The sequence below is a fragment of the Pinus tabuliformis genome, chromosome 3_2 (assembly GCF_031772625.1).
Source record: "Pinus tabuliformis cultivar Carrire ecotype Pingquan chromosome 3_2, CPIR1, whole genome shotgun sequence".
In the NCBI taxonomy this organism is placed as follows: Eukaryota; Viridiplantae; Streptophyta; class Pinopsida; order Pinales; family Pinaceae; genus Pinus; species Pinus tabuliformis.
Window position 1 is genome coordinate 27,661,783 of NC_142302.1, and position 11,904 is coordinate 27,673,686.

Sequence of the window (11,904 nt, forward strand, 5' to 3'; positions counted from 1 at the left end):
AATTGCACAATGATCTAGTCCAAGAAAACAAGGTTTTCCACAAACCAGTTAACTCTTCTTGAAAAATTCAACAATTCCAATTTAATAATCCTATAGGCCTCCCCTTGTATCTTTTGAGACAATTGCTAGTAATACATAGTCTTATAACACTTAGTTCTCATATTCGAACACTTAGTTCTCATATTCGAAGAAATCGTTTAAACTCTCATAACTGTTTATTAAATATCCAACAATTATTTAAAAAATAAATAATAAAAAATTAGACATTTTAATCCTCTAATTAAACTATCCACATGGTTAAACGGGTTTCTCCGTATCTTCTTCGCTGGACGCGGCAACGATTGCATTTTCCCAATTCGCTCTCGGTTAACGCTGGCTACAATGCAAATTGATTGACTTAAAAGCGGGACGGAAGTATATATGCGATTTTAAAAACGAGTGATGGATGTTTTACCTATTACAACGAATCTACTAGAAACTTAAACTTCCGCGAATCGTCTCGTAATGGTTGGTGGGTCAAATCATCAAGTTCTACGATTTCCACTAGAAATTTTGATGAAAACCATCACCGAGAATCACGGGAAGTTATCAGTCGTGGTCCGTGGAGCAGCCTGACCAAGTTCTGTTTGACTGAAAATCTAACAAAATCTATGGAAATATACTGTGCTTTCTCAGCTTCCACCCCGTGCCCGCTGGTATAGGTGGCCGGTTTCTAATTTCAATGACAGAAATCATAAAATAATAGCCTATAAGGATGGCCAGAGCGTCACTGTTTTTTTTACTATCACATAGTTATTGCATTCGTAGTGGTTTGCATCGGAGGAATCCGAACTATAATCATGGTTCAAACAATGATTTCAGCGATTTCATAGTTGCTGGTGTCTGTTTTATTGAATAATGTGATTGAGGATGCAGTTTTTTTGGTTAATTTTGTAATGTTTCAAATTTAAATAAACAGTGATATGTCAAAAAAAAATTGCTATGTGATACATGAAATAAAAACAATAAGCAAACGCTTACTAAAACTCTAGAAGTAAGAATCCGCTGAGTCATTTTATTAATCAATGGAGCAGTACAATAGTATGGATTAATGCTCCTGGGCTTGCCTCAATGGCAAGCAAGATTGAATTCAGGTGATAAGACAATGATATCAAGTAATGTCTGCTCCTTTAATGCTCTGTGCTGCCTAGAAAACTACACTGCTAGCTCGAAAGGAACTGCAAGAAACTCCACTTCCGCTACTCGGAAAACCCACTACTTCCACTACAAATTCAGCCCCAATCTCTTTGACCAAAACCCACAAAAACCTAGAAATGGTTTGGCCCAATTTTGACCTCCCAAAATCGATCTCCAAAGGCACTGTGCAATCCCCAACAATTCTACATTGTCTACTGCAAAGATATAGCTAGAAACCCCACTTCCGGTGTTCAAAAAATTCTGAAACTATATATCTAGGATCCTTGTCAAAAATCCAGAAAAACCCAGAAATGGTTTGGCCGGATTTTGACCTTCCAAATTCGGCCTCCAATAGGCCATACGCCCTTCAAATTGCTCAAGGAATACGACCTACAAGGAACACCAACGAAATCCTCCTCCAAATTCCAAAAATGCAGAAATCACCTCTCCAAATATTTCCCTTAACCTCCATGGTGAAGTTTAGCCTAAAATATTGATACTCTACCCTCCACGTGAGCACCCAGTGATGCCTCTGCATTGGCCCAGGAAGTGCAAAAGTCACCCTGCAAGGTACCGTACTCCTCCACCATCAAAACTCTCCTAAATGCAAACAATCCTCCGATGACTCCTCCCTGAAAAATCTCTAACCCAAAATCCACTGCAAGACACCACAAGCAAAATCAATGTCCTCTTCATTGCACCCTCCAATAATACGCACCACCCAGAGATGAATGCAATCGCTGGAAATCATAATGAGATCCTCCTCCTAATGAAATGAATAAAAACCTTCCTAAGGTGGAAATCGAAGTCCCCTGAAGAAAGAGTGAGCTCTTCGCTTGAAGAATTCTTCCTAAACAACAAGTGACTCAACTTAGCAGCTCGAGAAACCAAAGAAATTTGATATGCCAAAGATGATGAAATGAGGAGAGTTGCCTTCCTTGTATAGATTTTGTGGATAAATTTTCCCTCCATTTTCCCTCCATCGTGGGTCCCTCACTTAACCATCAATTTCCCCTTCATGCCTCCAGCTATCGAATACAGATCCATCCTCTGTGTTGGACTTTATTCTCTGTCCCGGTAAGCCTTGGATACAGGGAAGGTCACTTCTCTCCTTACAACTGGAGGGATGCTTTAGTAGTTTTTTCTATTGAGATAAGCATTGTTCCCCTATGTTTAGGAGCTCCTCCCTTGACACTGGGCCCAATCTCTTCACTTGCAACAGAGATAAAGACTTATCATATCAGTGGTAGTGGAGTATTTAGGTGGTTATCTCTTCCACTTTAGGATCTACCTCATGTACTAGTGGCTTTACACTCTCAATCTAAAGCTTGTCTACTCTGGTGAAACTGGTTACTTCACAGTTGGGATATAGGTCTCATCTAATTAGCCTCTCTCACTCTCTTAGTCGTGGAGTCTCAGGTTGGTCTGAACTCATGAAGTCTCTAACATGGCACAAGGCAATAGCCTTACACCAGGTATACAATATACGGCGGAGGGACTGCTAGAACAGAAGGAAGCTACGACACGTTCTCGTCCGGTTGCCGTTTCACCCCGGTTCCCCCCCTAGTCTGGTTGGTCTAGGGAATGCGTATTCTCCTAGTGTGGGTGGCCCCCATGTATAACTTAACCACATCAAAATAAATTCTAACCTCCTAATAAAATTGAATCGGCCCCATCACCTCCAAAATTGACCCCAAAATGTAGAAATTAATCTTGTTCCAAAATAGTTTAGGAAGGGACATTACAATCCTCCCCTCCCAAATGTTGCTTGTCCCCAAGCAACTTCAGTGTTGGATGCCCAAGTATGTGCTCACCCTCCCAAGTAGCATCCTCATCTGGCAAGCTCCTCCAATGCACCAAAAATTGCTTGTCCTCAAGTAGTGCCTAAACAAATGCCCTCTCTGACCATAGATCCCCACTGTCTCTACAAACTTCACCAGGGTCCCAAACATGCCATTGGATCATCCATGATTGTTGTATTATCCTATAGTGAAGGGGTCCCTCGATACCAAGATCCCAAGCCAACCTGATCAGCATGAAGCACCCCTTGCTCCACTCACTATCCTGCGAGATAGGGGCATTAGAACCCCTTTGTCTACTGCCAATAAGTAGAGCATCCTGACGATGTAAAACTCCGTCCAAATCCTCATGAAGCTGCCCTACTGAATAGCCCATCTCGTGCACTACAAGAGTAAACTCCTAAAGATGCAATCCAATCCTGGTGGGATTGAACCCTCGTCTACCCGAGCCTCCCCTGATCTCCTCCTGTCGATCACCCTACCACACCGGTGAAGTTCCCCACACCATCAATGAATCAATAAAACCAAATGGAGGATCTGGATGACCCTCCCCTGTAGAAACCAACTCACCTCTATGGGTAGCTGAACTGCTTAGCCCTATTATGCTAGAATCCCTTACCCGTCGCAAAAGGAACCTATCCTACTAACATCGTGACACTCTGGTCATGACTAACTACCTAGCATGCTCATACCAGAGCCTCCTCTCCCATAACTCTTGGCCATAATCTATGCAATGATCAAGGCTAGGCCAATCTTTCCAAAGTGACTCAACAATGCCAATGCCTATCACTCCATGGCTAGCCCCAATCCTGAGCAACAATCTTCCTTGCCCTATGGTGAGGGATTTGATGATCCCCCATGTGTCTGCTTGTGAATGAATCAGTCTGCCAGTTATCCTGACCATGCTCACTGAGGAGTGGAGTATCCCACCAATCCACTGGATCCCTGGATCCCATAACCATACTGGAGGTCCACAACCCCCAATCCTCTTTGTCTGTCGTTGTGACATGCTGCTAGCTATTGGGACCCCCCTGTGCCCCGTCTGTGTCTCCTATAGGTATCCAATAGGTAGACATCGAGCATCAAGAACTTGTGTCGCAAATAACCAACTGCTCTGCGCCTGCCAAATCACATAGCAAGATCTGTTATTCCAGCTCCTGATGATGTGCTTGGGTACTGCCGGAAGCCTTGGCATCATCCTACTGATAAGGACTACCATCCCCTACACCTCATGCTCCCCCAACGCCTCGAGTTGTCCAGTTGAAAAAGCAACATGCAACTTCCTCTCGGTCACCTCCCCAAGTGTGAGCCCAGGGGTGGAACATATGCTACCTCGACAATCAACCACGCCATCCCTATGCATGTATCCGTCAGCTCGTGCACCTACCAAGTGTCTCAACTGGAGAGTCTCCTCCCAGCCCATGACACGTGGTGTCTCATCCAACTGCCTAGGGTGAGCCTCCCATGCCCTGCTGCCCGAATGGAGAGTGTCAAGGGGTAACAACCAAACACTCTGCGACTATAAGCAACACTGGAGGATGATGGGTGGGTATGTCCCAAAGGGTATGATCAAGAATCTACCGTAATACTCAAGAGTAATCCTATGGATGACCCTCTCTCCACCTTGGATCTGTTGATAACCCCCTCGAAGTCATGTCTCCACTAAACATGGTGTCCCCAGATGCTCAACAATGTCATCATCGATCCTAGGTGAGTTGCATCCAATGGTACACCTAATGCCCCTGTCCATAGGCCTCCTTAGAGGCAACGCTCCAAGATCTCGTTGCGCCGCACCATGCGTCACTGCACACCACCAAGCAACACCACATTCCTCGACATGCCATTGTATGATGCAACCTGTCCCTGTACACCACTGGATACCCCTAGCTACGGCTATGCCATCCTGTACCGTCCTGTGTCCCGCCTGTGTCACTGCATCAGTCACTCCCCACATGTGCTCAATGCGATGTGAGGCACTCCCACTCCACAATGCAGTCCAACATACTATGGCACAACCCCATGTGTCTCCATGCCCATCTGCAGACCACTTCTCCATGCTAGATTCTCCTACCCATCCCCGAATGAGATGGCCTAAAGTTGTGTCCCTATGCGTTGGCCCGCATCCAACCTGTATCATCACCTCCACCCTCGCATCACCATGCTCTCCAATGAGGGGACCTCCCCTCCAAATCCTCCCTGAGGGGCCCCAGAAGTGAATCTCTTTAGGCACCAGTAGTGATGCCACCACTGCTCTGCTCCTCTGTGTCCTTTGTGCCCTACGCAAGTGTGAGGAATCCCCAGCTCCATACAAGGCACTGTCTGGTGGCCTGTCGATGCCACCTCCTCCGACAAGCTCCTGCCATAGTAGGTTGATCATCCTATGATCCCATGCACAACCTTCATACCAAGACAACCCAAGGAGTCTGCCCATGAGCTGGTTGGCCACTGGTGCCGACCCAAACTCCCCTAGCGAATGCGCGTGCTCATCTACTAGGTCAATTATACCATCCAAGTTGTAGTCAACTAGTATACCTGGGAAATGATAGGTGGTCACTCCCAGATCCCAATGCCAGTCGGGGCTTCCGACATCCTTTGTCCCTAGAAACTCTTGCTGAGCTCCACCTAGGTCCACTACCATCTACATAACCCACTCCGTCGAGTACCAACTCATAATCATTGTTCCTTCTGATCGATCCTGTCAGAACTTTATCTTGATATGCTTGGATATCTAGGCTCAACTGCCAATAATGTGTGTTTTTTTAAATAAATCAATAATTGAGCTATTATTTTTCAAATTTTGTTTTCTAGTGAAAATAATTTTGTTTATAAAATAAAAATAATATGATATTTAAATTAATAAAATGAAAAGTAATAAATTAATTATTAATTTACTCTATGATATTTTATATTGATATTAAACTAATTTATTTATAAATTTATCATTAAATTCTTAGCTATCATTTAATACATTAATCTCCGACCCAAAAACAATTGATAGATAAAATTATATTATGATAACCTTTGTATTTCATGGTTGTTAAATTCAAAATTAAAAAACAATTTTCAATATTTTCAAGGTTAAATTATATATATATATATATATATATATATATAAAAGTAAAAGTAAAAGTATATATATATATATATATATATATAAATAAAAGTATATATATATAAAAGTAAAAGTAAAAGTATAAGGTCATTGAGAAATAATGATATCGTTATGTATTTTATCATTATAAAGTTAGGAGTATATATTTTGTGGTGTAAATATTTTGTTGTCATGATATATGTTAAAGGAAAAATCAATAAATTTAGCTATCAATTAATACTTTAATTTCCAACTCAAAAAACAATGGATAGATAAAGTTATATTATGATAACTTTTGTACTTTATGGTTGTTAAATTCAAAGTTAAAAAACAATTTTCCAATATTTTCAAGGTTAAATTATATATATAAAATTATTGATAAATAATAATATTGTTATGTATTTTATCATTATAAAGTTAGGAGTATATATTTTGTGGTGTACGTATTTTGTAGTCATGATATATGTTAAAGGAAAAAATCAATAATTTTAGTTATCATTTAACACATTAATCTCCAACCCAAAAAACAATTGATAGATAAAGTTATATTATGATAACCTTTGTACTATTCAAAGTTAAAAAACAATTTCCAATATTTTCAAGGTTAAATTAATTATATATATATATAAAAAGGGTTAGGCAAAATGATATCGTTCTGTATTTTACATTATAAAACTAGGAGTATATATTTTGTGGTGTACGTATTTTGTAGTCATGATATATGTCAAAAGAAAAATCAATAATTTTTGCTATCATTTAACACATTAATCTCCAACCCAAAAAACAATTGATAGATAAAGTTAATTTATGATAGCCTTTGTACTTCATGGTTGTTAGATTCAAAGTTAAAAAACAATTTCCAATATTTTCAAGGTTAAATTATTTATATGTATGTATGTGGGGTTACTGAGAAATAATGATATTGTTATGTATTTTATCATTATAAAGCTAGGAGTATATATTTTGTGGTGTACGTATTTTGTAGTCATGATATATTTCAAAAGTAAAAATCAATAATTAAAAATAATATTTTTAATAATTAAACTAATATATATTTTTAAAAATATTGGGTTCAAATTTTTAATTAAATTATAATATTAAAAATAAAATTTGAAAATTTTATTTATTGAGTTAAGTGTTTTATAGTTTAATATAAAAGATATTGTATCAACTTTTAAGTGATATTTCTAGTGTTGTAGAAACAATGGTGTTATAAATAATTTTTAGCTCATCAAAACTTTAATCATTGGGTAAGTCTTGTTTATTAATAATATTACAATAATTGAGTGGACCTTTTTTAATGAGGTCACTTTACATTTATAGATTATACACTATAAATATCTAGTGGGCCTTATTTAATAGAGATGGCCACCATATATTATGTAACAATCAATCTCCTTAGCTAGTGGAGTTAGGATGGCTTTTCACATGCTCTCATCTTTACAAGGTAATGTTTTCTAAAAAGTTGGAGATGAGGGAATTGTTGTGGAATGGAAATTGGTTCCAATGTGGCATCTTCTAGCAATGTATCCTTGCATTGGATAAAAAGTTCCTTGATAGTGCATTGGTGAAGATCGCACTCTCTTTTGTTTAAAATGGCCTTTGGTTGCATCCAAATTTAACCCTTACCATCTAGTTCTGAGAGGATGGTTTGAATGCTACAATTTAGCTTGATCACTTTATTCAACAATGGCACATGAAATTTGGGTGGAACATGGACTAGATTGGGAGGTCCAACTTTTAAGAAACACGACAAATACATTTGTGTATGGTATATGGTCCATAAATCTTAATTTCTAACTTCTTGTGGCTCTATTCCTTGTGTGATGCCTCTTTATAAGAATGGAGACTAAGAAACACTTGACCCCCTTCTTAAAAGTGATGCTTGGATCAAAGTAGGATGAATTAATTAAGAGGCATTCTTAGGGAATTGAACAACAAGAATTTGCAATAATTCCCAAATGATCCCTCTTTAAGATATTTTTCATATGATGGAAACTATTTTTAGAGATCCTATTTTGAGACCTGAGAGAGTGTAGCAATATTTGTCCTTAAAAAAATGTATAATTCTAGGAAAAACATGGTTATGGAGCTTATTATTATAAAGAATTTGACATCCAAAATGATATCGTAGCCACTTAAACATCTGAATTTCCAAGAAATAATCACCCATTTGGAGTTTCACATTTTCACTTTTCTTAGATATCTCATTTGCAATCATAGTTTATATGTTTTCAATAGCTTAGATATAACAATTTGTTTCTTCATAAATGTAGTGATGAATGAAATTATGGGTCATTAATAGTTAATTCAATGGCCTTATTATGCTTGATATAGCTAAACAAATTTAACGTTGAGGGACGTGAAATATTAGTTAAGGCATGAAGTGAAATTTAGGGTTCTTCACAATATATATCTAAAGTAGAGACATCCTTTGTAGGAGGTTTGATTTCTTCCACCACACCCTATGAGCTTCATCATTAGAGATGGACTTAGAGACGACCATAGAATAGTAGATTCTTTGATCTGACTACCCTAGGCTTCTAGGAGAAACAAAGAGAATTTATTGTTTGTCCAATTGGTCATAAATCCCTATAGCAAAATCAATGACTCCAATGGGGAGAATTTTTCTCCTTGGTTTGTTTTTCCTTCTCCTAAATTCCATCTCTTTGATCTTCTCTTTGCTTGAATTCCTTTTAGTTGTTTTCATGCTTAGTAGTCTAACTGATTTGAGCACTTATGCTTGACCCATACCTTCCTTTCTGAGAAAACGTCCTATACCAGAGTTATTTTGGGGACATAGAGCATTATAATGACAATTATCCCTTATGTTTAATGTTTTACCTCTGCCTATAACACACTATGTTGGCCTACTTACTTCCATTACTGCCTTAATGTAGGTTTTAACCCTGTACATAAATTACCTATGAACGAATTCTTAAAACATAAAAATATACAATGGCAAGAACATCAACAAATATACATAGAGATTTTCCCTTAGATCACAAAACCGAGACTACTAGATTGATTTTTCATTATATTCCTTTCAATTTTACAATACATATATATGCATGTTGAAGCATTCATAAACCCAAATCCATAACCATGGTTTAGAACATAATCGTAGTTTCCTTGACCGGATATAAAAAATACCATTTGCAGAAAACCATCATGCCCAAAACCAGGTGTAAAAACCATGAAAAATACCATGGATAGGTCTGATCACCATCTGTGGGTCCACCCAACTGTTATTGGGTTTGCATAAAAAAATAATCCTGGGGTGTTGCCCTTGACCCTGTGCAGGGGGGCTACCGACCCCCGTGACCCCCCCCCCCCCCCCCCCCCCCCTGCGCTTGACGCAACGTACATCCTATGGGGCTAGTCATGGAAAAAATATAACACACACCCAAAACTTAAAGCCTTTGTTTGTCACCTTTTTGTGATTTCCACTGCCTATGTTTTTCTTTTGTGTAATGAGGCCTCTGATGTATTAGAATATGATCACTATAGTTGCATTCATGTTTTCTTTTGAAGGTTAGGTTACCTTACACTTCCTCCATCCTAAAATGAAAAAAGAAAAAAAAAACATTGTATGCTTATTTGCTTGATGTTCAATTCATTAGTGTGCATGTAATTGAAGTATCATTGTTCGCATTTCTTAGGTATATTGGAACTTACATTTTGCTTGATTATTGTGGGAAATTATATATGCTACTCTCTCCTCGTAGAATCACCTTCTCATCGAAAGAAATTTGAAAAGCATATATCTACATGCTTTGAGTCAGGTCTCATGATTTTCATACATCAACACCCTTTCAAGGACATTAAGAAATTACCTTTAAAATAAACCACGTAATAAAATTAATTAAAAACTCTTTTTCATAGGAGAAACACATATTAGTTTAGGCTAGGGTCTTGAGTTAGGCTATGAAAGTCAACTCCCTATGGCTACAATACTAAACTAGAGCCATTAAAGAGTGAAAATCCTACTGCACTCTCATTGATTGGGACAACTCCTCTAACACAGGAGTTAAGCATGATGCAACATTGGAGCATATCAGAAGGTAGCCCACCTTCGAGTACATTTCGGTGGGTATTATCTGTACTGGAGATTCCTTTAGGAATTTTGGAGCTGAGTCGAGCACTTGGGTATCTTACACACACAACGTACTACCCACAATCATGAGACCCCCCCGACTATGATTTGAGATAAAGGGTAGTGGCCATAATCCTAGGGAAACATATACAAGGTGACTGGGGTAGGCTGCCTTGGTATTTGAGACAGACGAACCTACTTCATCTTTGGTTTTTTGGGAGGGTACGCATCTTCACGAGGATGCTTAGCCCCTTCTTACCGAGGTTCAAGTGAAGCTTAGGAGTAATCATAACTATCTATTTCCAAACTGGATTTATCTTATAATCCTTTGATATTGGATTCCATCACCAGTTAGTTGTGACTATCAAAAAATTTTTGATTGCTTATTTATCTCATAGAGTTTTTTCATTTTTAGGTGTGTGATATTTTGTTACTGATATTTTATATATACATCACTTAATAAGATTTTATAAAATATATATTATTCACTATTGCTACCACCAGACCTCACCGTCACATTCGATGGTTGCGAGGCCTTCACCACTTCCTGTGGAGGAATTTACGAGTGAATCAGATTCCTCATCTACTCAGGTGAGTCGGTCTCTAATTTCAAACCTTGAATCACACCATACTCACCCAGAGCTTGTTCTACCTAAGGGCCCTTTTAGTAAAGGTCTAGTACCTCCTTATAATCCTCCACTTACAGATCCTCTTGGTCTTGTCTTAATTCAGGTAGCACCCTTACCTATAGTGTCTTCATTAGTTTCCCCTTCGAACGTACCAATGACTATTGGTGAGTCATGGTATTTTGTACAAAGTTTTGTTTCTTTTGGTGTGATGCTTTCCCTTTTTCTTATTTTTCTCAAGTTTTTAGTACATCAGAAATCCCAAAACTTGGATGTTTGGTTTGTTGCATCCAACGAAAAAAATTACGTAATTTTCAAAAGACAAAAAAATTAAATGAACATTCTTTTTATAAGCTTTTTAATCTTTTTAACTTCTTTGAGCTCGTAAAACTCCCACAAAGAAGAAAGGGCCATTCTTTTTCTATCGTTTTCTTGCTCTCCAATCTAAAAAAGATACCACAAATTTTCTTTGTCTGACTCATTTCAAATTTTACGAAGGCTATCGAGTTTACTTTGTTCCCCTGTTACTCATAAAAAAATGAGGCGAGCATCAATATTGAACATAGATTTGTCACTTTATCTGGACTTAATGGACTAACTACAGAAAATGAACTGTGTCAAGTATACTATTAAATCTTTGTCACACCCCGTCACCAACCATGACAAAGATACCTCTTGGAGTCTTATTTAAGTACTTTTCAAACTCTAAATGTGAAAATACTTCCAAGTTTACCCTTTTTGGACTCGTTAAACCAAAGTAGTTTGGGAAAAAAAATGGAATAAATTATGGTTATTGCTATCTATATTGGTCATAAGTTTTGGTTGCAATCTACTAACACTTCTCTGTGAACCATACCACATTATGAGCCTTTCCTTGATACCCTGGTGTCTCTGCATCTTTGTGTCCTGCTCCTCTTGATTTTCTTGAGTCTAAGTTCTCTAGTCTCTTTGGTGTCATGTCTTCTATTGATTCAAGGGATAGTCTACTATCTCTTGACCTTATGAGTGATTTGCTCATATGTGTTATTTCCCTGAGTCAATTCATCCTACTTTTATGTATTATCTCCAAAATGAATCATTTTTGTCCTCTTTCGCGTCAACTGATTATGGACTCGT